This window comes from Astatotilapia calliptera, chromosome 15, assembly GCF_900246225.1.
Source record: "Astatotilapia calliptera chromosome 15, fAstCal1.2, whole genome shotgun sequence".
In the NCBI taxonomy this organism is placed as follows: Eukaryota; Metazoa; Chordata; class Actinopteri; order Cichliformes; family Cichlidae; genus Astatotilapia; species Astatotilapia calliptera.
The window spans coordinates 37,607,206-37,631,451 of NC_039316.1; the positions used below are offsets into that span (position 1 = coordinate 37,607,206).

The 24,246-nt window shown below is 44.3% G+C and overlaps 1 long non-coding RNA gene across 1 annotated transcript; it reads right to left on the bottom strand.

Annotated features, from left to right (window-relative positions):
• Positions 1-5,392: 5,392 nt before the first annotated feature.
• Positions 5,393-23,793, bottom strand: LOC113007047 (uncharacterized). Its single transcript, XR_003269842.1, has 3 exons — positions 23,763-23,793; positions 7,962-8,120; positions 5,393-5,428 (listed from the first exon to the last, which is right to left on the bottom strand). It is a non-coding gene; the product is annotated as an uncharacterized LOC113007047 (long non-coding RNA).
• Between the last annotated feature and the right edge of the window lie 453 nt (positions 23,794-24,246).

Genomic DNA, 24,246 nt, shown 5'->3' on the forward strand with positions numbered 1-24,246 from the left:
TCCCCTCCCATAATTATGAAATTACTAGATGCAGGATTTCAAATGAAAAAAGGATGAGAGCGACTGGCTCAGGAAAAAAAAGATGAAATAAGCCATTCCCTGCCAGTATACAGAGTTCCCATTTACCTCAAGGAGGAACAGCTATTTCCTATGACTGAATTTGAAGGTGAAGCCCACAAAGTCCTTGTAATCAGAATAAGACAAATCCTAAGCACAAACATGAGGACAGTAAGGATCGCGAACTAGTCGTTGAGATTAATGGATAGACTGGCCAGACAATTATGCATTTAGACATCAATGTCTAGCTTATTGAAATATATCAAAACCGTGCCAGTGTGAGCGCTTTGGAGTCTCCAGTGGTGTAAATGTGTACTTCTGAAGGGCTTTAAGTCTTAAAACATCCCTCAGCTTCCTTCTGACTTGCCTGGCGTCTCCTGACGAAACAACTAAACAACAGACTGCAGTGAGGTGCGATACATGGCGATTAACTTATTTGTATGAAGTTTCTTGATTGCATTTAAACTGTGAAAAAAAATTAAAGCGGTTTCATAAATGTTCTTGCGATCTCATTAAATGGTAAATGGCCTGTATTTGTATAGCGCTTTTCTAGTCCCTAAGGACCCCAAAGCGCTTTACACAACCTGTCATCCACCCATTCACACACTGGTGATGGCAGCTACGTTGTAGCCACAGCCACCCTGGGGCGCACTGACAGAGGCGAGGCTGCCGGACACTGGCGCCACCGGGCCCTCTGACCACCACCAGTAGGCAACGGGTGAAGCGTCTCACCCAAGGACACAACGACCGAGACTGTCCAAGCCGGGGCTCGAACCGGCAACCTTCCGATTACAAGGCGAACCCCCAACTCTTGAGCCACGATCATTAAAAGTCATTGTAGATGCTGTTCCAGCCTTTCACAAACAGAGAGCAAAATAAACCATTCATCCCCAGACTTTTGAATTTGTCAAAGATCTGCTGTCTTTCCTCACTCTTAGTGCAGGTCCTTCCATCTCAATACGCCTGCCTCCAGGTCTGCGAACATTAAAAACTGTGAGCCTCGCAAAGCAACCGTGTTGGATTAGTGCGCCCTTAACATTGACATAAACAATCGAAAGGAGTTCAAATAAAATTGTCATATTATAAACATGCAATGATGGAACCAGTGTACTGTTAACCAGAAATAAGAGAAAACACACAAGTAATTAAAGTGAAGCAGAAAAACTGAAGGCAATTAGCTGATAACACACCTACGAAGAAAAAGGAAATAAAATATAATATTTGTACTGGCAGGTGTAGCAGTACCAGTACTGTATCATTTCATCTGGACTGTTTCTGACTAATATATGCAGTGCATCACACACTGCACATGTCCAGTTCCCACAGAGTTTAATAAATTGTATAATACAATTTTCTTATGTAATTACATGAGTTATCACATAGTTTTTAGTAATCAGGAATGATGCATTCTTTAAATCTTGTGTTCAGGTCCTTCACAACAGAGAGACTCCGTCCTATCAGTAAATCTAATATTCGTCTGATAAACTCATTGGCACTTGCCGGAGGGAAGCCTCAAGCAATAACTACAGGATCTCCTGCTGTGTACAAGCTTCTGCAGGCCAATACAGATAACTCCCACTCACAAGACACCTACTGTATGCCGTGTCTCATGTAAAATAATCCATTATAGTGCTGTATTCACACAGCAGTAACATCTTTATTCATCATTTGACAAGAGGAGAAGGAATATGTAACCAGTTAATGTCCACTCGCCTAGCCTGCTTGTTTCTAAAGGACATTTAAGAAGGAAATATGATACGGCTGGAAAGCTACTGCAATCTTTGCATTGCTTTCATTCTAACCAGGATATTCACAGAGACAAAACAAAGCACATTTTCCCGTAACTTAAATCAGAGTGAGTAAGACAACTCGGATATCTAAAGCAAAAAAATGATAACACTTAAAAACACTGCCGCCATAAAGTACTCGTGTTTGCACAGAGAAATATTCAATGCCATCATAATCAAAGGTCTGAGCAGATAATAATAATAATAGCAATAATAACTACATTCCTAACTGCATGGTAATGTAATGCAGTACTGATGAAAACATTACATACGTGTTAATATAAAATTGTAACTGTTGGAATCTTTTTGTAAAATATGCATTACATTTTTGAGGCTCATTACTATATTTATAATTGGTAAACAGAAGTGGGGGGGTAACCTTGGTGTGCATTCCAGCTGAATATTGATTTTGAGTTTCCTTGCTGGTGGCAAATGTGCAAGGAGGCTATGAAGAGAAGATATAAAATATATTATGAATGTCTCTGTTGGATTGTAGTTTCTCATTAAGATTCAGAGGGGCCTTTGCAATGGAACCTTGTCATGCTAATCCTGGGCAAGTGGTCCACAGGGTCCCAGGAACTGTGCGCGAGCATAACCTCGAAGAACATTTTTTTTTGTTCGTCTGTGATCTTTGTCATATTACTCGGATTGCCTTTGTGTTGTCATTGTCCTATTTGTGTAGTAGTTTGTCTTAGTCAAATATCTGGTTATAAGAGCAAAACGCACAGCTTGCTCCACTTCTCTTTGCTGTGAAAGAGAACAGAAAGAGAAAGGATTTTCCATACAAGCAAAGCAGCCTGTATTTTTCAGAGTATGCCCAACAAGTGTTGAAAAAGCAAAGAAATTTAGTTGTTTATGAAATGATTTGGGTTCAGGTCACTTGTTTTATTAATGAATAATCAGTTAGTTCATGTGTTCAAATGCAGAATAGTCTGACCTAAAGCAATAAAACAAGAACAAATAAAGCCATCAGAGAAAATGAATATACAGTATGCTCTATAATTTAATGTCGACTGAACTGTAGGTCAGTTTCAATATAGCATGAGTGAAGTGTTGTGAGATCTAATCTGATTTCATTTTATTAAAATGAGAATGCAGTTCTAGGAATCCATCGCACTTCTCTGATTCATATCAACATCTTTTGTTTTCTCGTTTTACTCTTGGCCAATAACGGCACACGGAGCTACTTTGTTGCCTGACTATGTGCAAATACACCTTAAAGTAAAGGGCCACAGTTTAGAATGGCACTGGTGAAATGTTTCAATTGTCATCATTGTACAAGAATATAAATAAAGGGTGTCCGAGTCGTTTCTGTACTTTAAACCAAGCCCAACACATTACTTTTGCTAGTGGCTGGATGGTGCTATTATATGCAGTGCCATTGTTGCATCCTTAGAGGAAAGCCCTGAAATCTACCCACAGTACATTTCTTAGCTGATGAAATTACTGGCATGACCTTTAAAGCCTCTCTTTAAACTTCTTATGTCTGAAACGACAATAAAATGTCTTGTCAATCATGTAAATTACATCTCAGATTCAATGGATCACATTGCAGATAGGAACAGAGAAAAGCATTATGTTGACTGAAAAAGGGAGGACAAGCAATTAATGATACCTGAGCTGGGGTTTCAGATCCCCAACAATCATAAATGATCAGATGGTCTAATGTCAGGCACGCTTCCGCCTTCCAAGTCATTTCTCCGTTAATTCAGAAGGATAAATTACTTTGCGCTTATTTGTGATAATCATAGTATTGACACTCAGCTCTATGAATGGTGCCTATTACATGTTCTAGCAAAAGCCCTGGAAATAGACTTTTATTATGAATGTATTTCAATAAGTGTAATGGAATACGCTCGTGCCTCCACCTGATTGATTAGTTTTACCCTTTGTGTACAGCCTGGCTGCAAAGGTCCTCGCTTTCATATCATTTTAATAAGCGACTCAGGCCTGATGTTGTAATTAAATGCATAAGCCTACACTGTAATGCAATCATTATGGCAAATGTTCATTTTGCTGTCTGGCTTTTGGGGAAATGCAATATTTCCTCGCTGCACATGTACTCTTCAACTAAGTTAAAGCAGAGCCTGGGGGATTCCAACAGATGCTCGATGGTTGTGTTGTCTTGAGTACATCAGGGCTTTTCAGCTTGAAGGTGACATCAAGTATGAACCACATTACGACTCACTTCGACGTTATGGCTCACAGCTGTGACTGGGTAGCTCGGTGAAGTCAGTTCTTCGGCTGATAAAGGAAGAACAGCTGGATGGCTGAATTTTTTGTGCTTTAAATGCAGTCAGGCTGGTGCAACTTGAACGAAACGTTAAAAAAATCAAATATTTATGTATGTCAGCAGTGCAATATTGAGATTAAGATCAGGAAGAAGAAATCATGTGGAAAAGTGTAAAGGCATGTTCATACTACATAGCTCTGACACCAGTTATCTAAAACAGTGGTGTGGGCATGGCATACAGGAAATTTAGGTAATCGAATGCATAAAAGCTTACTGGTATAGGTATATACTCTTTAACACATCTGCACTTTGGGCGCAACCTTTGATGTCCCTTTTCAGGAATTGCGGGAAATGTCTCTGTTTGTTTTGTGTCCAACAGTAAAATGAGTCTCTGCCCTTGTACGTTAGCTTGGCCACTGGAGATCGGATACTGTGTGGCTGTGAAGTCATGTGGACTAGTGGACATAGCAGCCATGCAAACAACCATGTTTTGACTTTGATACCCAGTGTTCTCAATGGCTCAACTGGAATAGGGGGAAGAAGGTGAGATGAATCTATTTATACCTTCTTGTTTCATTGATGGCTAATGTCGCCACTGAAACCACCTACAACAGGACACAATTTGCTTCCACACAAAACCTGCAGTTTAAAAAATAGACACCATCACGTAGATGTAGTCTAACAAACAGATTTTCTTTTTGGTTCAGTAGGCAGACAAGATTAAGCACTTAAATTCCAGAACCCCCCCCCCCCCCCCCCAGGCTAAAATAACAGATACCATCACTGCCCACACAAGCTAACTGCAACCCCTGCATTCAGTGATTTTAAATGGGGTCATTTAGTAGCACAAATGCCAATCCTATTTTCACATTGAGTTTCAAGTTGCTGATGCCATATTGAGATTTGTTTTTGGATGCAAAAAATAAAAAAAAGACTAAGCCACTTACATTTGTATTCACAGGGCGGCTCCAGTATCTGCAGGGCCTGTCTTTATGTGGCCAGTGTGCCAGCAGTATTGGAGGAGAACCAGATGCAGAGACTCACAAGTGAAACTGAGGCCACAGCCACAGTATCAACATGTGTCATCTGGATAGACGTGTCAATTTAAGTGTGCCGCATGCAATGCGCTGTGCCTTGAGCGGCGCTCCATGCATTAATTTCCTGTTGTCTGAGTTCAAAGTGTTTGTCACCCTGTGTCAGTCACATTGCCGGCTCCTCTCTCGCTGCTCGGGGACCCCTCTGCAGTTGCAGGAAATGTTGTTTTCCCTCAGCAGTACACTGGGTCACTTGGTCGATAGCGGCAGAGGTCCGCTGGGGTCAGGTCAGCTGACAGGAGTACCCACTGTCACCACTGCATGATAAAATGCTCCGAGGATTAGTGGCTAGTCTCCGAACAGAGGAGGGAGGAAACATACAGACAGATGAGTAAGGGAAGAGGTAAAGGGTGATGTTACAGAGGAGAGTGGGTGGAAGTAGAAAGCAGTCAAGCCAAACAAAAATTTTACTCTGCAGAAATTCTGTGCTGTGAGCGATACGTAACGACCGTGTGAGAGCCTACGTCTGCTGGACAAACTAGACGGCTGGACAAAAACAAAGGTCCACTTGATTAAAACAGTGCTGCAGATTAACCAGGCCCTCTGTACATATTTGCTCAGAAGCATTAATCAACACTGGATAGACTACTCTGAATAATAAGCAAGGTGATTATACAGCCCTGAAATGCTGCTCGCGTGCATGATTTGGGCATGAGCTGGTTTACAAGCCACTTGATGGTTGAAAGTGATATAACAACACCAATTGTGAAACACAATAGTAAATCAGTGAGCAATCAGCGTGTGTTTTATTTATTTTAAAATTCCCACCTCCACCAGAAACATATCTGATTAATGGCTTAATTTAACATCTGCGAGGAATCAGAGATGCTTAAAGAAAAAGAAAAAGCTACAGAAATAAAGTATCGCCGTTTTATTTACTGCATGATGAATATAATCAAATCTTAAACAAATACGTCGAAATGCTGACTAAAATGTTAATCTTGTATTTATTTACTTACAATTAAATCACTTCACAAAATGTGATATCCGTGATATTAATACACCGTTTTAGCAGCAACGCTGTGCTCTGCGAGCTATGATTAGGCTTTCGTGATGGTTAAAATGTGCTTTGTTTTCCTCCAAGTACTCATTATGTGAACAATTTACTAACAGAAATGAACTCTTTCTATTGTTATTATGCTTTTTTTCATGAAAACTTCTTTGTCTTGGTCGCCGCCGGAAAGAGATCCACAACTGACAGCCAACATTATGAATTTGTGCATATTTACCCAAAAGCTGCCACCACGACTCATGTTATCTTTAATTCACAGCAGTTCAGCAACATCACAAACCAACCAAAAAATATTATTGACTCATAATATATTGATATAATTGGCATTGATTTGCAATCTGACACTTTTTAGTGCCAGTTTCCATTTGACAAAGAACCCAATAACAAAAAGGCATCATTATAGCACATCCTCTAATTAACCTCATGAATATATATTGGTTTGTTAGTTTTTCCACCATCTTAGATTTTCACCTTTGCATCTAATCATCACCCTCAGCCACAGCAGCTCAACGTTATTAAGCCACAGCACAGTGAAAGAAAATGCTGACTTATCCTTTCGCACTAACACCACATTTTATTCCGATGCATTTTTCCCCCCATATCTCTTACAGCTAAAGTTGACCGACTGATGGGCAGGAGACAGCGTCACTTTTCAACTTCCCTCAAACTGACTGACAATGATCGTTTTAAATCCTCCTCACAGGATTGCAGTGCTCAAAGTAATGGTGATAAGTACTAATTGGGATCATATACATCATGGTTAATTCCCCAGCCTTTACAATATAGTTTACATGGCATCACGAGTCTGCTCACAGTCAATCTGGAGAATCCATTACATCAATGAGAAAAAGTTGTCAGCAGTCAATTAATATTGGAACAGCCATGCAGTGGGCAAGCCACTTGCCTGTCTTAAAAATGCCTGCAAGTGAAAGTATTAGGAAGGATTAAGAAATTAATCTTGTAACAGTGCAAGCAGGTGACAGGAAGCTGAAACAACTCAGTGCAAGAAATTTAAAACTGGTCATAGTGGATTAAAAGAAAATTTACATTTGCAGGTCTAGTTTGATGTTTTTCAGTGTAATTCTCATATAACCTTTTCTCCAAGTTATTTATCCTGTGATGGAAACTGTTTCTATTTCATTTCTCATTTCCTTTTATGCTTTCCAATACCTCCAGCAGGTGTGCAGTTGGGAATATTTGGCATTTTAAATGCATTCCGGTCACCAGGATGAGTCGAACGCTCAGGCTGGTGAAGACCAATGCTAAGGATGACTAATATCCTGTTTTAAACCAAGGTTTGAATTTTTCAACCGGGAATGCGTTTTTGTGTTTTCTGTCCTAAATTCAGAAGGGCTAATGGCTTATAGATCAAAAGAGAAAGACCATTTTTCTGCTACATTTGCTACAAGTTTAAAGGCTTTCATGGCTGAAAACTTCAATTTAATAAAGTGGGATCGATTGAATCTCAGTGATTTAGATGTCACTCATAGGGAGTTCCCTGTTTTGTTTGTCTAGTGCACGAGGACGCACTCATGCAAACAAGTGAGGCATTTCACATTATTCCACTGAGCTATAGGCTATAGGTGGGGGAAATGCACTCTGACAAAGTCAGTCATGGGCACGGGTGCCGTGCCCATATATATATATACACATATATATATATATATACACATATATATATTTATATGCCTAACAATCATTGGCAGTGTGCAAAATATATCCAGAGCAATACACACTGGCTTATAGTGTGTAGAAAAAAAACATTACCCTGAACTCACCTATTTCTTCGGATATCAGTGGGGCTGGTTCACTGTCATGAGTGTGAGTTTGGGGAGATGCGTGGGACAGCTGAGCCAGAGGTTTGCCGTGGCACCAGGTCGTCAGATTAGTGATTAAACATATGTGCGGAGGATCTGCCTGCACCAATTACACGTTGGCTAAAGGAACACAAACACATTATTTTCTGTTAGAAATGAAGTAAGCTAACTAATACTAGGAAAGTCAAGCAGTTTCTTTCATATGGACTTTGTTATGAGTTTAATTTCCACCTATCTTAATTTCTTTTTTGAAACTGGACATAAGTTTTCAATGGAGAGACTCTTCCGTCTGGTGCACCTGGACCAACCCAAATCATGAAATAAGGAGGGGGGGGCGGCTGGGTCAGAGGGTGACTGGATTTTATTTTTTATTGCCAAAAATAAAGCAACCTGATTATTGTGACGGTTAATTATTGTAATAATTTTAATACTAAAAAAAGACTAGTTGACTAGTCTACTGTTTACTAGTTAGACATCACTTTTCTCCCCCTTACGGCGCCCCTGACCGTGAGGTCCATGCAAGCGTAAAAACTGTAAGTATGCCAGATAGGTATGCTAGTAGTGATGGGATTTCCGGGTCTTTTTAGTGAGCCGAGCTGAAAGAGCCGAATCTTTCGGCTCCGAACCAGATCTTCAGGTTGTTTGGTTGCTTTAATTAATTTATTATTAACAATAATATAAAATTATGCACAAAAGGAATTACTAATGTAAAAAAAAGTTGTTTTACTTATATATGTTTATATATAAATGTATACGGTGGCCCCTAGAGACAAGACACGTACAAATTCCAAAACACATTTCTAACGTTAACTGAACTTCCAAAACAGAGCTACCTAGATCACTTAAATTACACAATTGAAAGCATATGTGTATTATTTGTGTATTTATACACAAGCATTCATATATATTCAAATAATTTAAAAAAAATGTTCATTTACCTGTTACTACCACACACCAAATCCGGTTGTTGGTACTTGCTGGCACTAGGGTAACAAAAGTTCAACACTGCGCCTAGCATCCTGGAGCATACTGTTGTCTTTTGTACGTGTTTTGAGTTTTTATGTGCTTCTGAGTTTTTACGTGTTTGAAGTTTGTACGTGCTTTGTCTCTAGGGGCCACCATAAATATACTTTTATTTATTCACATAAAATGTAATAAATAAATCATATAATACAAAAACCAACTATTCACATTTCAACTTTTAACTATTTAAATTTTCAGCTTTTTCCTTTTAAATATAAATTAAAATATGAAAACAAAAAGAAGATGCACATTCTCTGTCATATGGGCCTGCATGAATAAACTTTCTGAATCCTTAAACTATTTCTGAAAATAGTTGTGGATGATTACTATCCGGTCGTTAAGTCTGACGTCACCAGCCGTGTCTGGGCCTAAACTCTGCTGCAGCTCCATATATCAAACGATTACTATGGTATTACTGAGAGTTGAAAAACTATCTAAAGTCTTACATCTTTAATAAAATGATCAGCGTTCTGCTCTACCAGGTGTAACAATTGAGTTTAACATCCAAGCATCCATGAAAACGGAATTTATGACATTTAATGGAGTTAGAAGTTAGCAGGAAGTTAGCTCGCTAGCTTCTATCTAAATACAATATAGCATGTCCTGACGGCGGGGTTTTGGAAACAATTCAAACGTACAGCTCTGCTATCACTTCCAACATAAATGAAGACAGAAAACGAAACAGCAGTGACGTTTGTAGGGTTACTGAAGTTTAGCTAGCTGGTATATAATGATGTGCTACGTGACCGCTAGCGACACAGCTATGTTAGCATAATATAAACAAGCTAACTTTTTTTCCACTCGATAAAAGTTAACGTGAGTGTTCTCGGTGGTCAGGAACAAATGTAATTGCATGGCAGGATGCTTCAGCCAGGAGAACAACTGAGATAATCCATCCACAATACGAGGTTAGTCATTCATATACTGCTGCATATTCATATACTGCTGCCATACATGAGCGCCTACAAAGCGGCCTCATACGGCGTGCGGCGCGCGGTGAGAGATGCCAAACGCCGGTACCGGGAACGTGTGGAGTCCCGCTTCCACCAGGGCGACACACGGAGTATGTGGCACGGACTACGCACCATTACGGACTACAAAGCCAGGGACACTGCGCCGATCAACGCCAACTCTGCATTCACCAACGAGCTGAATCAGTTCTACGCCCGTTTCGAGGTTAGCCAGGCGGCTAATGCTATCTACCGCCTGACTACCGAGGACAGTGACGTCATCAGCGAGAGACCGGTGACCAGCATCACGGAGCATGACGTCCGAGCGGCATTGAGGAGAGTGAACACAAGGAAAGCGGCGGGGCCAGACGGCATCACCGGCCGTCTGCTGCGCTGCTGTGCTGACCAGCTAGCAGGTGTGTTCACTTACATCTTCAACGAGTCCCTGGCGAAGTCTGTGGTCCCCACATGCTTAAAAAAAGTTCCACCATCATCCCTGTGCCCAAGAACAGCAAACCCTCATCCCTGAACGATTACCGGCCAGTTGCACTGACCTCGGTAGTAATGAAGGTGTTTGAGAGGCTGCTGAAGAACATCTCCTCCTCCATCCCAGACACCACAGATCCGCTGCAGTTCGCCTACCGATCCAACAGATCCACAGAGGATGCCATCGCCCGCGTCCTACACACCACTCTCAGCCACGTGGACAAGAAACAGGGTAACTATGTGCGAATGCTTTTTGTTGATTACAGTTCAGCATTTAACACAATAGTGCCCTGCAGACTGTTCACAAAGCTCAGGGATCTGGGACTTAACAGCTGTCTATGTGCATGGGTGTTGGACTTCCTCACTGGCAGAACTCAGGTGGTGAGGGTGGGCAGGTGCTTCTCCAAAAGCATCACCATCAACACAGGAGCACCTCAGGGATGTGTCCTCTCGCCACTGCTCTACTCCCTCTACACTTCAGACTGTGTGGCCACCCATGGCTCCAACATCATTGTGAAGTTTGCTGACGACACAGTGGTGTTGGGTGCCATCTCCAACAACGATGACGCAGTCTACATGGATAAAGTGAGGAATCTGGCATCATGGTGCCAGGACAACCACCTCCAGCTGAACGTCGGCAAGACCAAGGAGCTGGTGGTGGACTTCAGAAGGGGTCAGCACAGAGACTACAAGCCCATTATCATCAATGGAGCTCCAGTGGAGAGGGTGCAGTCCTTCAAGTATCTTGGTGTCCACATCTCCTCAGACCTGACATGGGCTGCCCACATTCAGGTCCAGACCAAAAAGGCTAGGCAGTGCCTGTATCACCTACGACAACTGAGGAAGTTCAGGGTCTCTCCAAAGATCCTCAGGATTTTCTATGCAGGCGCTGTGGAGAGCATCCTCACACAGAACATGACATCGTGACTCAAGAGACTCAAGAGGAGCTTCTATCCCCAAGCCATCCGGGCCCTAAACACACACACCCGCCCTCTCACATCATCTATAATTGACTGAGACAGGACTCTCTTCCAGACACTCTAAACCCAGGCACAATGTACATTCCAAATTCCTTTAATTTTAAATAGGTTTAAATTGTCTATCCTGTAAAATAGTCAGATGTCTATTCATATTAATGTACAGAATTCACCTGCTTGCTGCTACTACTGCACATTCAGCCAATGTATATACTAATTATATATATATATATATATATATAAAATATATATATATTTTTGCACATGTCCAGGAGCGTGTGTGTTATACTTGTATAACTATGCATGTGACAAATAAAGGACCTTGAACCTTGAATGGGCTGGGCTGTAGTTACATCCTAAGGTTTTAAAAACTGAGCTTAAATAAATGATTATCGGTAATAAAAGCCGAGGGAGGGCAACAGTGATCACTGACTTTTTTAGGAACTTTTTGAGATTAAATAGAAGAAAATATAAAACATTAAACATGTTAACAACACAAAAGCCATATTAAACGCAGACTACTTTAGGCCCGGAAGTAAGATTCGTCACGTCATCACTTAACGACCGAATACCTTTCTATTGTGACATTGGCTGTGTCCCAATTCAGGGTCTGCACGTTTGAAGTATGCGCACTACGCGTACTATGTACAGTGCGTACTACAAGTACAAGAAGTGCGGAAGTGAGAGGCTTGTGAAATGGGACGGTCTAGCCTCCGTCGCACTGTTCAGGTTGCCTAGCAACCATGATACTAACCGCGAGAAACGTTATATTCAGCTTTATTTGACAGAAATGAAGGAGAAAAAATGTTTTGTTGGTCATTCATTGTTGTCATGACTAGAGATGGCACGATACCACTTTTTTATGTCCGATACCGATTCCGATATCATAAATTTGGATATCTGCCGATACCGATATGAATCCGATATAGTGTTTTTTAATCAACAAAACTGTTTTTTTAAATATCTTGCTGCATTTTGTATAAGTTCATACTCAAGTTTAAAACAACAACTACACTAAAGCTATTCTGTTATACCTGTATACAAAAAAAAAAAAATTCATAGTTCAGCAATACTGATCAATCTAATAAACTTAAACCTACACCATCCTCCCTATTCTGGTATTTAGTACTTAGCGTAAATATTAAGCAACCTAACTAATAGGGTTCCAACTCCCAGCAACAACAAAAATAAATAAATAAAAAATAAGTAACCACCCCTCACGCTCCACCTCATGATGCTTAATCGACGTAATCAACCTTAATTTGATGCAGTGTGAAAAAAATGCACAGAAATCAATTATTTTTCAAGAAATATTAAATAGATTCAACATCTTTCTTCAACAAAATTGCAGACTGCACAGATGGTACCTTCCCAAAGGAAAAAGTACTATAGCTTACTAGGGTATATATATTAGACTTAATAGTCACTATATACAGTAATTGACTTCTATTCGTTTTACATCAAATTAAAACTTTGGGTGTAAGATTTGGATAATTATTTATTAAAAGCTAGACATTTTAAATGAGAATAAGAAAGAAAAGTATGTCTTTGTGCCCCCTTTTCCCTGTTAATGCCCTATCGGCCCCCCTGGCTAAACTTTGCTAGATCCGCCCCTGCACAGTTACCAGCCGTCAGCTACGTAGAAAAAGATCCTGGTGTAGAAAGTAATATTAAATAAATTCTAACAACAGCTTATCAAGCTTAAACGTGCTGCTGTTGTTCAGCCGCTGGTTTCCTCTTTCTGGTGCAAAGTGGGCCAAAAACAAACAAGAGAGATGGACTCGCGACAGAAAAGCCGATCAGCTGATCATTAAGCAGTTTCATGATTGAAGTAGCAGCAAGAAGAGGCAGTCACTCCATATATCGCTTGTTAAGCTTAAGGCAGGAATGCTTTACAAACATTCAGAGATGGACTTACACACTTGCTTTACTTCTCTCGGGGATAACTTTGTCGGAGATGAAATGCCGGGTTGCTAGCGAAGCTCCAAATGCTATCCAGACCACCGACAGGTCCCGCATGCCACAGCCGCTCTATCACGTGATGCATACTGCTCCAACGTGCTAACGTTCTGAGGTGAGTTACGGCGTGTTGCAAGTTTTGTGAGGTGCTTTCGTGATATTCAATGGATCGGATTACATTTTATTTATTTATTTTTTTTTTTGCCTGTCCCGTTTGGCTCTTTTGCCATCAGAATTATTGTCTAAAGGCAAAGAAAGATGCCCAATGGATTTACTTTACCAAATTGACCATCCCAGCCTTGCCGTAATGGTCCATTTGATTCACCTTTTATTGTTTATTTTATTTTCACTTACTGAATACGGGACAGACTTGACTGGGGGAAAGAAGGGGAGAAAGAAAGAGGGAAAGAGAAACAGCTGAGAAGAGGGACGGGGGAGAAGGGCAAAAAACAAAAACCAATAGAATGAGCAGAGGAAAAAAAAAGAAATAAAAAATGCATATATCAATCACCTGGATCACCTGCTGAGAAAGAAAAAAGAAAACAAGCAGAAGAGAACAAGAGTAATAGAATAAACAGCATCACAATGATATATGGGAATATGACAGTAAATACTAAATATTAAACATTATTGTGCAGCACATAAGATCAACAGAACACAGTGTGCTGTTGAGGTAGGAGCCAAAAAGGGTGTAGTTTGTGGGTGTGATCACCCGTGTGTACACCTGTGAGCATGGACGCGCTTGTTTTTTTAAAAGGTTCCTTCATGTAATGATCTGCTAGAGGGTGTGGGGGGGCCACAGCCCCTTCCTCCAGGGCACGAAGCAGGTATGGAGGAGATCAAAACTCCAGACATCCAGAGGCCCCCAGAACACAAGAGACCAAGGAAGACCAACAGAGGGGCAGCCGCGCCACTGTCCCAGAAAGAGCTGAGGAGAGTCCCAGATGAGGGCTCACTCAGCAGCCGCGGAGCAGAAGCCAGGGGGAGTTGCAGTGACGCACCCGTGAGCTCCGCCGGCAGCCAGCCGTGCCTGAGTGACCGAGCCCCAGGCCGAGAGGCCGGGGGCACCCCACCTCCGAAGTGGCCCGAGCGAGCCCCATGCTCCAGGCCCCGATAAGCGGCCGCCAAGGAGTGAGCCGGTGTGTACCCGGACGCCCATCCCCGGACACAAAGAACCACCAACGCACCGATGTCTGAGGGAGTCCGCCACTGGCAGGGGAAGTGGTGGTAGGGGGAGATAGGCCTCCAAACCTTGGAGGGCCTGAGATGTCCCCAGAGAGGTGGCGCCTGACACCCAACCTGACATATAGACACAGAAATACAGGCACACACATATACAAACATCCATTCCCACTCTCATGCTCTCATATGCACTTACTCCACACTCAACCAACGTGGAGACAGACATAAAGAGACGCTGTACACACGATCACACTCCCCAAGCGTACTCTACAAACCGGGTCTAGGTACCCTTGCCCCTGGAGGGGGAACTGCAGCCAGACCCAGGTGGTGTTACCCTTTTCCCTGCGGTGGGGGGAGGCAGACCGCCCCGACTCCGTAGCAGCAACATTTTTTATTTTTCTCCGATATCCGATCCAGTAATTTAGGTCAGTATCGGACCGATACCGATACGTAATATCGGATCGGTCCATCTCCAGTCATGACATCACATTGATTAGTTGAGTATCTGAGGCTGAGACCACGGGACTGTAAAACTGATTGTTGGGTTTCATTTCTGTGCTGAACAGCCTTTTCAAGATTAGTTAGTAAATAACAATTAGCTAATGTTGTTCATGAGACTAAAATCATCTCACTGTGGTAATGTAAATATAATATGGCCAATAATATATGTATTGTCAGATTATTATGAGATATATATATATATATATATATATATATATATATATATACACATACATACATACATACATATAACACCCAGCACGCCCCTGCGGGCGGTTTATCCTTCAAGCTCGGGTCCTCTACCAGAGGCCTGGGAGCTTGAGGGTCCTGCGCAGTATCTTAGCTGTTCCCAGGACTGCGCTCTTCTGGACAGAGATCTCCGATGTTGTTCCCGGGATCTGCTGGAGCCACTCGCCTAGCTTGGGAGTCACCGCACCTAGTGCTCCGATTACCACGGGGACCACCGTTACCTTCACCCTCCACATCCTCTCGAGCTCTTCTCTGAGCCCTTGGTATTTCTCCAGCTTCTCGTGTTCCTTCTTCCTGATATTGCTGTCATTCGGAACCGCTACATCGATCACTACGGCCGTCTTCTTCTGTTTATCTACCACCACTATGTCCGGTTGGTTAGCCACCACCATTTTGTCCGTCTGTATCTGGAAGTCCCACAGGATCTTAGCTCGGTCATTCTCCACCACCCTTGGGGGCATCTCCCATTTTGACCTCGGGACTTCCAGGTTATACTCGGCACAGATGTTCCTGTACACTATGCCGGCCACTTGGTTATGGCGTTCCATGTATGCCTTGCCTGCTAGCATCTTGCACCCTGCTGTTATGTGCTGGATTGTCTCTGGGGCATCTTTACACAGCCTGCACCTGGGGTCTTGCCTGGTGTGATAGACCCCAGCCTCTATGGATCTTGTGCTCAGAGCTTGTTCTTGTGCTGCCATGATTAGTGCCTCTGTGCTGTCTTTCAGTCCAGCTTTGTCCAGCCACTGGTAGGATTTCTGGATATCAGCCACCTCCTCTATCTGCCGGTGGTACATACCGTGCAGGGGCCTGTCCTTCCATGATGGTTCCTCGTCTCCCTCCTCTTTCTTGGGTTTCTGCTGCCTCAGGTATTCACTGAGCACTCGGTCAGTTGGGGCCATCTTCCCAATGTATTCTTGGATGTTCGTTGTCTCATCCTGGACTGTGGTGCTGACACTCACCAGTCCCCGGCCCCCTTCCTTCCGCTTAGCGTACAGCCTCAGGGTGCTGGACTTGGGGTGAAACCCTCCATGCATGGTAAGGAGCTTTCTTGTCTTTATGTCAGTGGCTTCTATCTCCTCCTTTGGCCAGCCTATTACCCCAGCAGGGTACCTGATCACGGGCAGGGCATAGGTGTTGATATATATATATATATATATATATATATATATATATATATATATATATGTATATATATATATATGTATGTGTGTGTGTGTGTGTGTGTGTGTGTGTGTGTGTGTGTGTGTGTGTGTGTGTGTGTGTGTGTGTGTGTGTGTTTTTTCGTCTCTTGCCCACCGATGCCTTCTTGTTCCAGTAGCCCACTTTTCGTCAGGGTGTCCTGGTTCCTCAACACCTGACGCAGACCTTGTTGATCCGGGCGACGTCCGAGCCGGCATGCCTTCATATTTCTTCCTGTCAGGCATCATATCGGCTAAGATGAACAGGCACATGGGTCAATACATGAGCGGGACACAGAAAGGAATTGGCAAGAACACCAGAGGCGCAAAACACCAGCTACTGGTAGACAGAACAATCAGCCGAGACCGCAAGACCAGACTGACCAACCTGTGCACTGCCTGGATTGATTACAAGAAGGCCTATGACTCAATGCCCCACAGCTGGATACTGGAATGCCTAGACTTGTACAATCAATGGGCCCCTAAGAGCCTTCATCAGGAACTCAATGGGGATGTGGCGCACAACACTAGAGGCCAACTCCAAGCCCATAGCACAAGTCACCATCAAGTGCGGGATCTACCAAGGAGATGCTCTGTCCCCACTTCTGTTCTGCATAGGCCTGAACCCCCTCAGTGAGATCATTAACAAGACTGGCTACGGATACCGACTACGGAACGGAGCAGTTGTCAGCCACCTCCTGTACATGGATGACATCAAGCTGTATGCCAAGAGTGAACGAGACATCGATTCACTGATCCACACTACCAGGCTATACAGCAATGACATTGGAATGTCGTTCGGACTGGAGAAGTGTAGTCGGGTGGTAACAAAAGGTAGAGGGAAGGTAGTCAGAACTGAGGGGATTGAGGGGTAGGGACAGGCTTAGGGCGTCGGGGGGTTCCCCGGAGGCATCTTCCTTGGGGGGCTCAACCCGGGGTAGCGGTCATGTCCGGTTAGGGGCTCTGTTGGCTCTCAGGTGACTGTTTCCTCGCGGCTGCGTGCAGCGGGGCTAGGGGAGGGTCTGTGCTGACGGACGTGGGTTACTGACCTGGTAGCCTGGCTGCCCCTGGGTGGGTCCGGGATGGGCGTGAGGTTCTGGGGGCGCTCCGTCTCTGGGCTGGGACCCGGACCGGGCCTCGGGGGCTTGGGTCCTGGTTGGTGTGTTGCCGGGGTTGTGGGCGGGTGGGTGCATGGGGGCCCAGCCCTGGAGCAGGGTGCCGCCGGTGCGTCGAGCCACCTGGGGGGCTCTTCAACTGGTGGGGGAGATTGTCACATCTTGCAGGAGCTTTCCTCTCCTCAGGAGCTCCCTCTGCAGGAGGGGGAGATACAGGAGAGGTGGAGGAAGATCTCAGCCTGGGTGTTTATTGTCTTATGTAGTCTGGAAGATGAGTGGATGGTGGGGTGGGTGCAGTTTTCTCTGTGGTGGGGTTGGGTGGACTGTCCCGGGCTCTGTGGGGCCGGGCGGCGCTGCTGCACTGGGCCCTGGTCTGGATGGGCCTGGGCCCCCTTTCCCTGGCGGGTCGCGGAGTATGGGGGTGCCTACTGGGGTGAGCGGGGGAGCTGGCCCCAGGGAGGGGTCACTTGCCCCTCCCTTCCTTCCCTCCCCATCTCCAGCTGCCTCCCTCTTCCCGCTCCACCACAACCACCCACACATGCAGGGCCTTGGAGTAGGGGTATGTCACCAGGGTGCAGAGGAGGCTCCCCCCCCCCTCTGTCCCCTTCTGGCTGCCTCTGCCTCAATTTTATCCCACAACTTAGACATTCACATTACTCACACTCTCATTACACATACATATAGGATCTTGGGGGTGGGCACGATACACGGAGTCCAAAGTACCATCAGGGTGTACACCCCACCCCTGGCATCGTTGCCCACCTCTCAATTTTAAATACACGTAGACATTGAGGGCTAGCAGGAGGGACCATGCGCTTACCTGCTGCTCTCTGGCAGGTAGCTCCAAGCCCTCCTGGGTTTTAAATGCACCTTAGAACACACATGCATCAACACTACAATGAGCGGGTGGAGGGAGGTTTGGAGTCTTCTCTCACCCCCATTCTCTGCGACCTGCTGGAGCAGGGGGGCTAGGACTAGGAGGAGGAGTTGGCCGTCCGACTGCGGTCTGGAGTGTGGAGCATTCCTGCTGCTGCGGAGTCGGGGCGGTCTGCCTCCCCCCACCGAAGGGAAAAGGGTAACACCACCTGGGTCTGGGTGCAGTTCCCCCCTCCAGGGGCGGGGGCACCTAGACCCGGTTTGTAGAGTACGCTTGGGGAGTGTGATCGTGTGTACAACGTCTCTTTATGTCTGTCTCCACGTTGGTTGAGTGTGGAGTAAGTGCATATGAGAGCATGAGGGTGGGAATGGATGTTTGTATCTGTGTGTGCCTGTATGTCTGTGTCTATATGTCAGGTTGGGTGTCAGGCGCCACCTCTCTGGGGACATCTCAGGCCCTCCAAGGTTTGGAGGCCTATCTCCCCCTACCACCACTTCCCCTGCCAGTGGCGGACCCCCTCAGACATCGGTGCGTTGGTGGTTCTTTGTGTCCGGGGATGGGCGTCCAGGTACACACCGGCTCACTCCTTGGCGGCCGCTTATCGGGGCCTGGAGCCTGGGGCTCGCTCGGGCTACTTCGGAGGTGGGGTGCCCCCGGCCTCTCGGCCTGGGGCTCGGTCACTCAGGCGCAGCTGGCTGCCGGCGGAGCTCACGGGTGCGTCACTGCAACTCCCCCTGGCTTCTGCTCCGCGGCTGCTGAGTGAGCCCTCATCTGGGACTCTCCTCAGCTCTTTCCGGGACAGTGGCGCAGCTGCCCCTCTGTTGGTCTTCCTTGGTCTCTTGTGTTCTGGGGGCCTCTGGATGTCTGGAGTTTTGATCTCCTCCACACCTGCTTCATGCCCTGGAGGACGGGGCTGTGGCCCCCCACACCCTCTAGCAGATCATTACATGAAGGAACCTTTTAAAAAACAAAAAACAAGCGCGTCCTTTTTGGCTCCTACCTCAAAGCACACTGTGTTCTGTTGATCTTATGTGCTGCACAATAATGTTTAACATTTAGTATTTACTGTCATATTCCCATATATCATTGTGATGTTGTTTATTCTATTACTCTTGTTCTCTTCTGCTTGCTTTCTTTTTTCTTTCTCAGCAGGTGATCCAGGTGATTGATATATGCATTTTTTTTTCTCTGCCCGTTCTGTTGGTTTTTGTTTTTTGCCCTTCTCCCCCGTCCCTCTTCTCAGCTGTTTCTCTTTCCCTCTTTCTTTCTCCCCTTCTTTCCCCCAGTCAAGTCTGTCCCGTATTCAGTAAGTGAAAATAAAATAAACAATAAAAGGTGAATCAAATGGACCATTACGGCAAGGCTGGGATGGTCAGTTTGGTAAAGTAAATCTGTTGGGCATCTTTCTTTGCCTTTAGACAACAATTCTGATGGCAAAAGAGCCAAACGGGACAGGCCAAAAAAAAAAAAAAAAAAAAAAAAAAAAAAGAACTGAGGGGATTGAACTACCAGAAGGCAACATTGCAGACATAGAGGACAGTTACAAGTACTTGGGGATCCCGCAGGCGAATGGGAACCATGAAGAGGCCGCTAGAAAAGCTGCAACCACCAAGTACCTGCAGAGGGTCAGGCAAGTCCTGAGGAGTCAGCTGAACGGTAAGAACAAGATCCAGGCCATCAACACGTACGCCCTGCCCGTGATCAGGTACCCTGCTGGGGTAATAGGCTGGCCAAAGGAGGAGATAGAAGCCACTGACATAAAGACAAGAAAGCTCCTTACCATGCATGGAGGGTTTCACCCCAAGTCCAGCACCCTGAGGCTGTACGCTAAGCGGAAGGAAGGGGGCCGGGGACTGGTGAGTGTCAGCACCACAGTCCAGGATGAGACAACGAACATCCAAGAATACATTGGGAAGATGGCCCCAACTGACCGAGTGCTCAGTGAATACCTGAGGCAGCAGAAACCCAAGAAAGAGGAGGGAGACGAGGAACCATCATGGAAGGACAGGCCCCTGCATGGTATGTACCACCGGCAGATAGAGGAGGTGGCTGATATCCAGAAATCCTACCAGTGGCTGGACAAAGCTGGACTGAAAGACAGCACAGAGGCACTAATCATGGCAGCACAAGAACAAGCTCTGAGCACAAGATCCATAGAGGCTGGGGTCTATCACACCAGGCAAGACCCCAGGTGCAGGCTGTGTAAAGATGCCCCAGAGACAATCCAGCACATAACAGCAGGGTGCAAGATGCTAGCAGGCAAGGCATACATGGAACGCCATAACCAAGTGGCCGGCATAGTGTACAGTAGGGCTGCTCGATTATGGCAAAAATGATAATCACGATTATTTTCACTGAAATTGAGATCACGATTATTTGACGATATTTATTTAACCCTTTAAGACCTACTATAGAACCAAGTCCACCAGAGCTTATATTATTTTTTTTACATGCTGTAGTGCCATTTGTGGGAGCATTTCAAGTTGCTATACATCAATACAACTGTTATAGCCCATATTTTAATAATATGTATGCATTAAGTGCATAGTAATTACATAAATTGCAAAAAAGTGCAATAAACTACAAAAAAAATTGAAAATCGCTTTTGTTTTGTTTACATATATTTCTACTTGGAGAAATTTAAGAGGCTTATCCCTCAAAACTTTAAATACAATAAAGTTGCAAAAAATAGTTTACAACAACAGGAAATTTATTTTGAGTGTCTTCATAGTTTTATTTTGGAGATACAGCAATTTTTATATACTGCAGGAAAAACAAAAAACAATCCTATGATGCAAATTTGCAAAGAAAACAGCATGTGCATCATTTCACTGTGGGAAGTGTTACGAACAGCTGATAGGAACGGCAAAACGTGTTTCTGGAATATTATGTTTTTGTTCCTGCAAGCGCTTTTTATGCAATTTTTGCAAAGCTATATGTGGAACGAAACCGTGACCGAGGACAAGCTGATGGCATCAGATGTAAGTACAACTCCTCCGGTTTCATATGCAAAACAAATTATTGCGCTAGCTTACACGGTTCAGATTCTACAGGGATTTAAAAATAGTTACGCAAAACGGAGCGTGCTGCTCTGACCGGATTTAAAGGGTTAACAATGACTTTAAAAAAATAATATAAAATAGTGTGCAACACCACTGAAGTTTTTTTTTTTTTTTTTAACTCTCTTTTCAACCAACGGCAGTCACTCTCCAAATAACTTCTGCTTAGCTTTCCGAGCTTCCCTCGGGTCCTCTTAATCAGCGGTCTCCAACCTTTTTTGCGCCACGGACCGGTTTATGCCCGACAATATTTTCACGGACCGGCCTTTAAGGTGTCGCGGATAAATTAGGGAGGGGCTAATAATCGGCTCAGTCATTTTTAATGATCGTTGAAAGCCCAGATCGTAATCGTGATTAAAATTCGATTAATTGAGCAGCCCTAGTGTACAGGAACATCTGTGCCGAGTATAACCTGGAAGTCCTGAGGTCAAAATGGGAGATGCCACCTAGGGTGGTGGAGAATGACCGAGCTAAGATCCTGTGGGACTTCCAGATACAGACGGACAAAATGGTGGTGGCTAACCAACCGGACATAGTGGTGGTAGATAAACAGAAGAAGACGGCCGTAGTGATCGATGTAGCGGTTCCGAATGACAGCAATATCAGGAAGAAGGAACACGAGAAGCTGGAGAAATACCAAGGGCTCAGAGAAGAGCTCGAGAGGATGTGGAGGGTGAAGGTAACGGTGGTCCCCGTGGTAATCGGAGCACTAGGTGCGGTGACTCCCAAGCTAGGCGAGTGGCTCCAGAAGATCCCGGGAATAACATAGGAGATCTCTGTCCAGAAGAGCGCAGTCCTGGGAACAGCTAAGATACTGCGCAGGACCCTCAAGCTCCCAGGCCTCTGGTAGAGGACCCGAGCTTGAGGGATAAACCGCCCGCAGGGGCGTGCTGGGTGTTTTATATATATATATATATATGTATATATTAGGGGTGCAGCGATACACAAAATTCACGGTTCGGTTCGATACTTTGGTGTCACGGTTCGATATTTTTTCGATACAAAAAAAAATGTTCATGCCTTTTTAATTTGTCATTTATTAAAATTATAAATATATATTTTAACACAAAAGTACAGTTTTTAAATTTAGCCCTAACCCTTGTGCGTGTTGTTTTTTAGCTCGTCATATTGCAGCCACAGAAATTCTTTTGTCCATGAAACCATAAAGCTGCACTTTCTTTTTGCCTTATAGTCTCATTTGTCATAACTTCTCCGTTTTGTGGTAAGCTTTTCTTTGGCTGTCACTTCTTCACCCTGACCTGTCTTATTTGGCTCAGCAGAACTAAAATATATATCTGTCTGTGAAGGTTCTCAATCATCCAGGTCATCGTAGTGAAATATATATCCTGCCGCACTCACATAAGCTCAGCGATTCTCTGCGCGATCAACCTCTCACATGTTTAAGCTGCGGGAGATTTCACTTGTCATGTTTGCATAGTAAGCTAACAATTAATAAGACGATGTCAGAGGAATTGGTGCACAAATTATCATCACTCACAGATCAGTGCTGTCGCTCTCTATACACAGTTCGCGCGATTGCAAAAAAACAAGCGCAAATTCAAACACGATTTCAATATGTCACATATTGACAGTGGCTCACCCAATGACATAATTACCCAGCTACATTTCTGAAAGAATGCAAAAGCATTGACATATATTTTTCCTTCCTACAATAGCCCGACAGGCAGGGGAGAGATAGCCCCGGGACGTCGGGCTAGCGATATTGCGAGCCCTGTATCTGATTGAGGAATCACTCATCTTTGGAAAAGAGAGTTTATTACAGAGAAATGTCTCTTTCCAAAATAAAAGCTATACTATCCGTTTCTTCTGGGCTATATTCTCAGCAGCATATTAAACATATCAGGTCTCCATAAGGAGAATCCTGTGCTAACAGCTGTCTAAATGACTCGGCTAAAGTTTGTAGCATGCATGCTTGTTTTTGTCTTTGCACTAGGATGATGTCGGTGTAAATGTGCAGTCATATTTGTTGTGTTCCCACTAGTGCTTTCAGGTTAATCTCGTTGAAATAACCTTAACGCCACAACACGGCAAATCTCCGTTAACGAGCTACCCTATACAGAGGGGCTAGACGGCCAACACGTTAACGAGCTAACTGCGCTAACACACTAGCTCCCACCCATGTAATTGAGCATTGCATGGCACATCCAACATACTGTTTTACTTTAGTCCATGACTCGCTTACCTTCAGGGTCATACGTCACATGAAAACCAAAATAATTCCAAACGCCAGATCTGAATGAGGGTGGGGAGGTCCACTTCTGTCTCGCTAGCTTGCCCTGCGCTCTTCCTTCTGACCATCCTGTGTTGAGTGCTCAGTGAATCTGCGTTCGACTACTCCGCCTAGGCTGCACTCTCGAGCCTAGGCGGAGTAGTCAAATGCAGATTCACTGAGCGCTCAACACAGACAGCATCGTCAGAAGGAAAGTTGATAAAATAAATTACAAATTTTGTATTGTTCTTTTTTTTTCTCCCCTTTGGTTTTCTTTCTTTCTCTCCCCCTCTTTCTTTCATTCTTTCCCCCTGTCCTATCCCACAGTCATGTCTGTCCCGTTTGCAACTGAAAATAAAATAAATTCATAATTATAATAAAGGTCAATCAAATGGACCAATATGATGATCCACTTAAAATAAATCCTCTTGGCATCTTTCTTGGCCTCAAGACAACA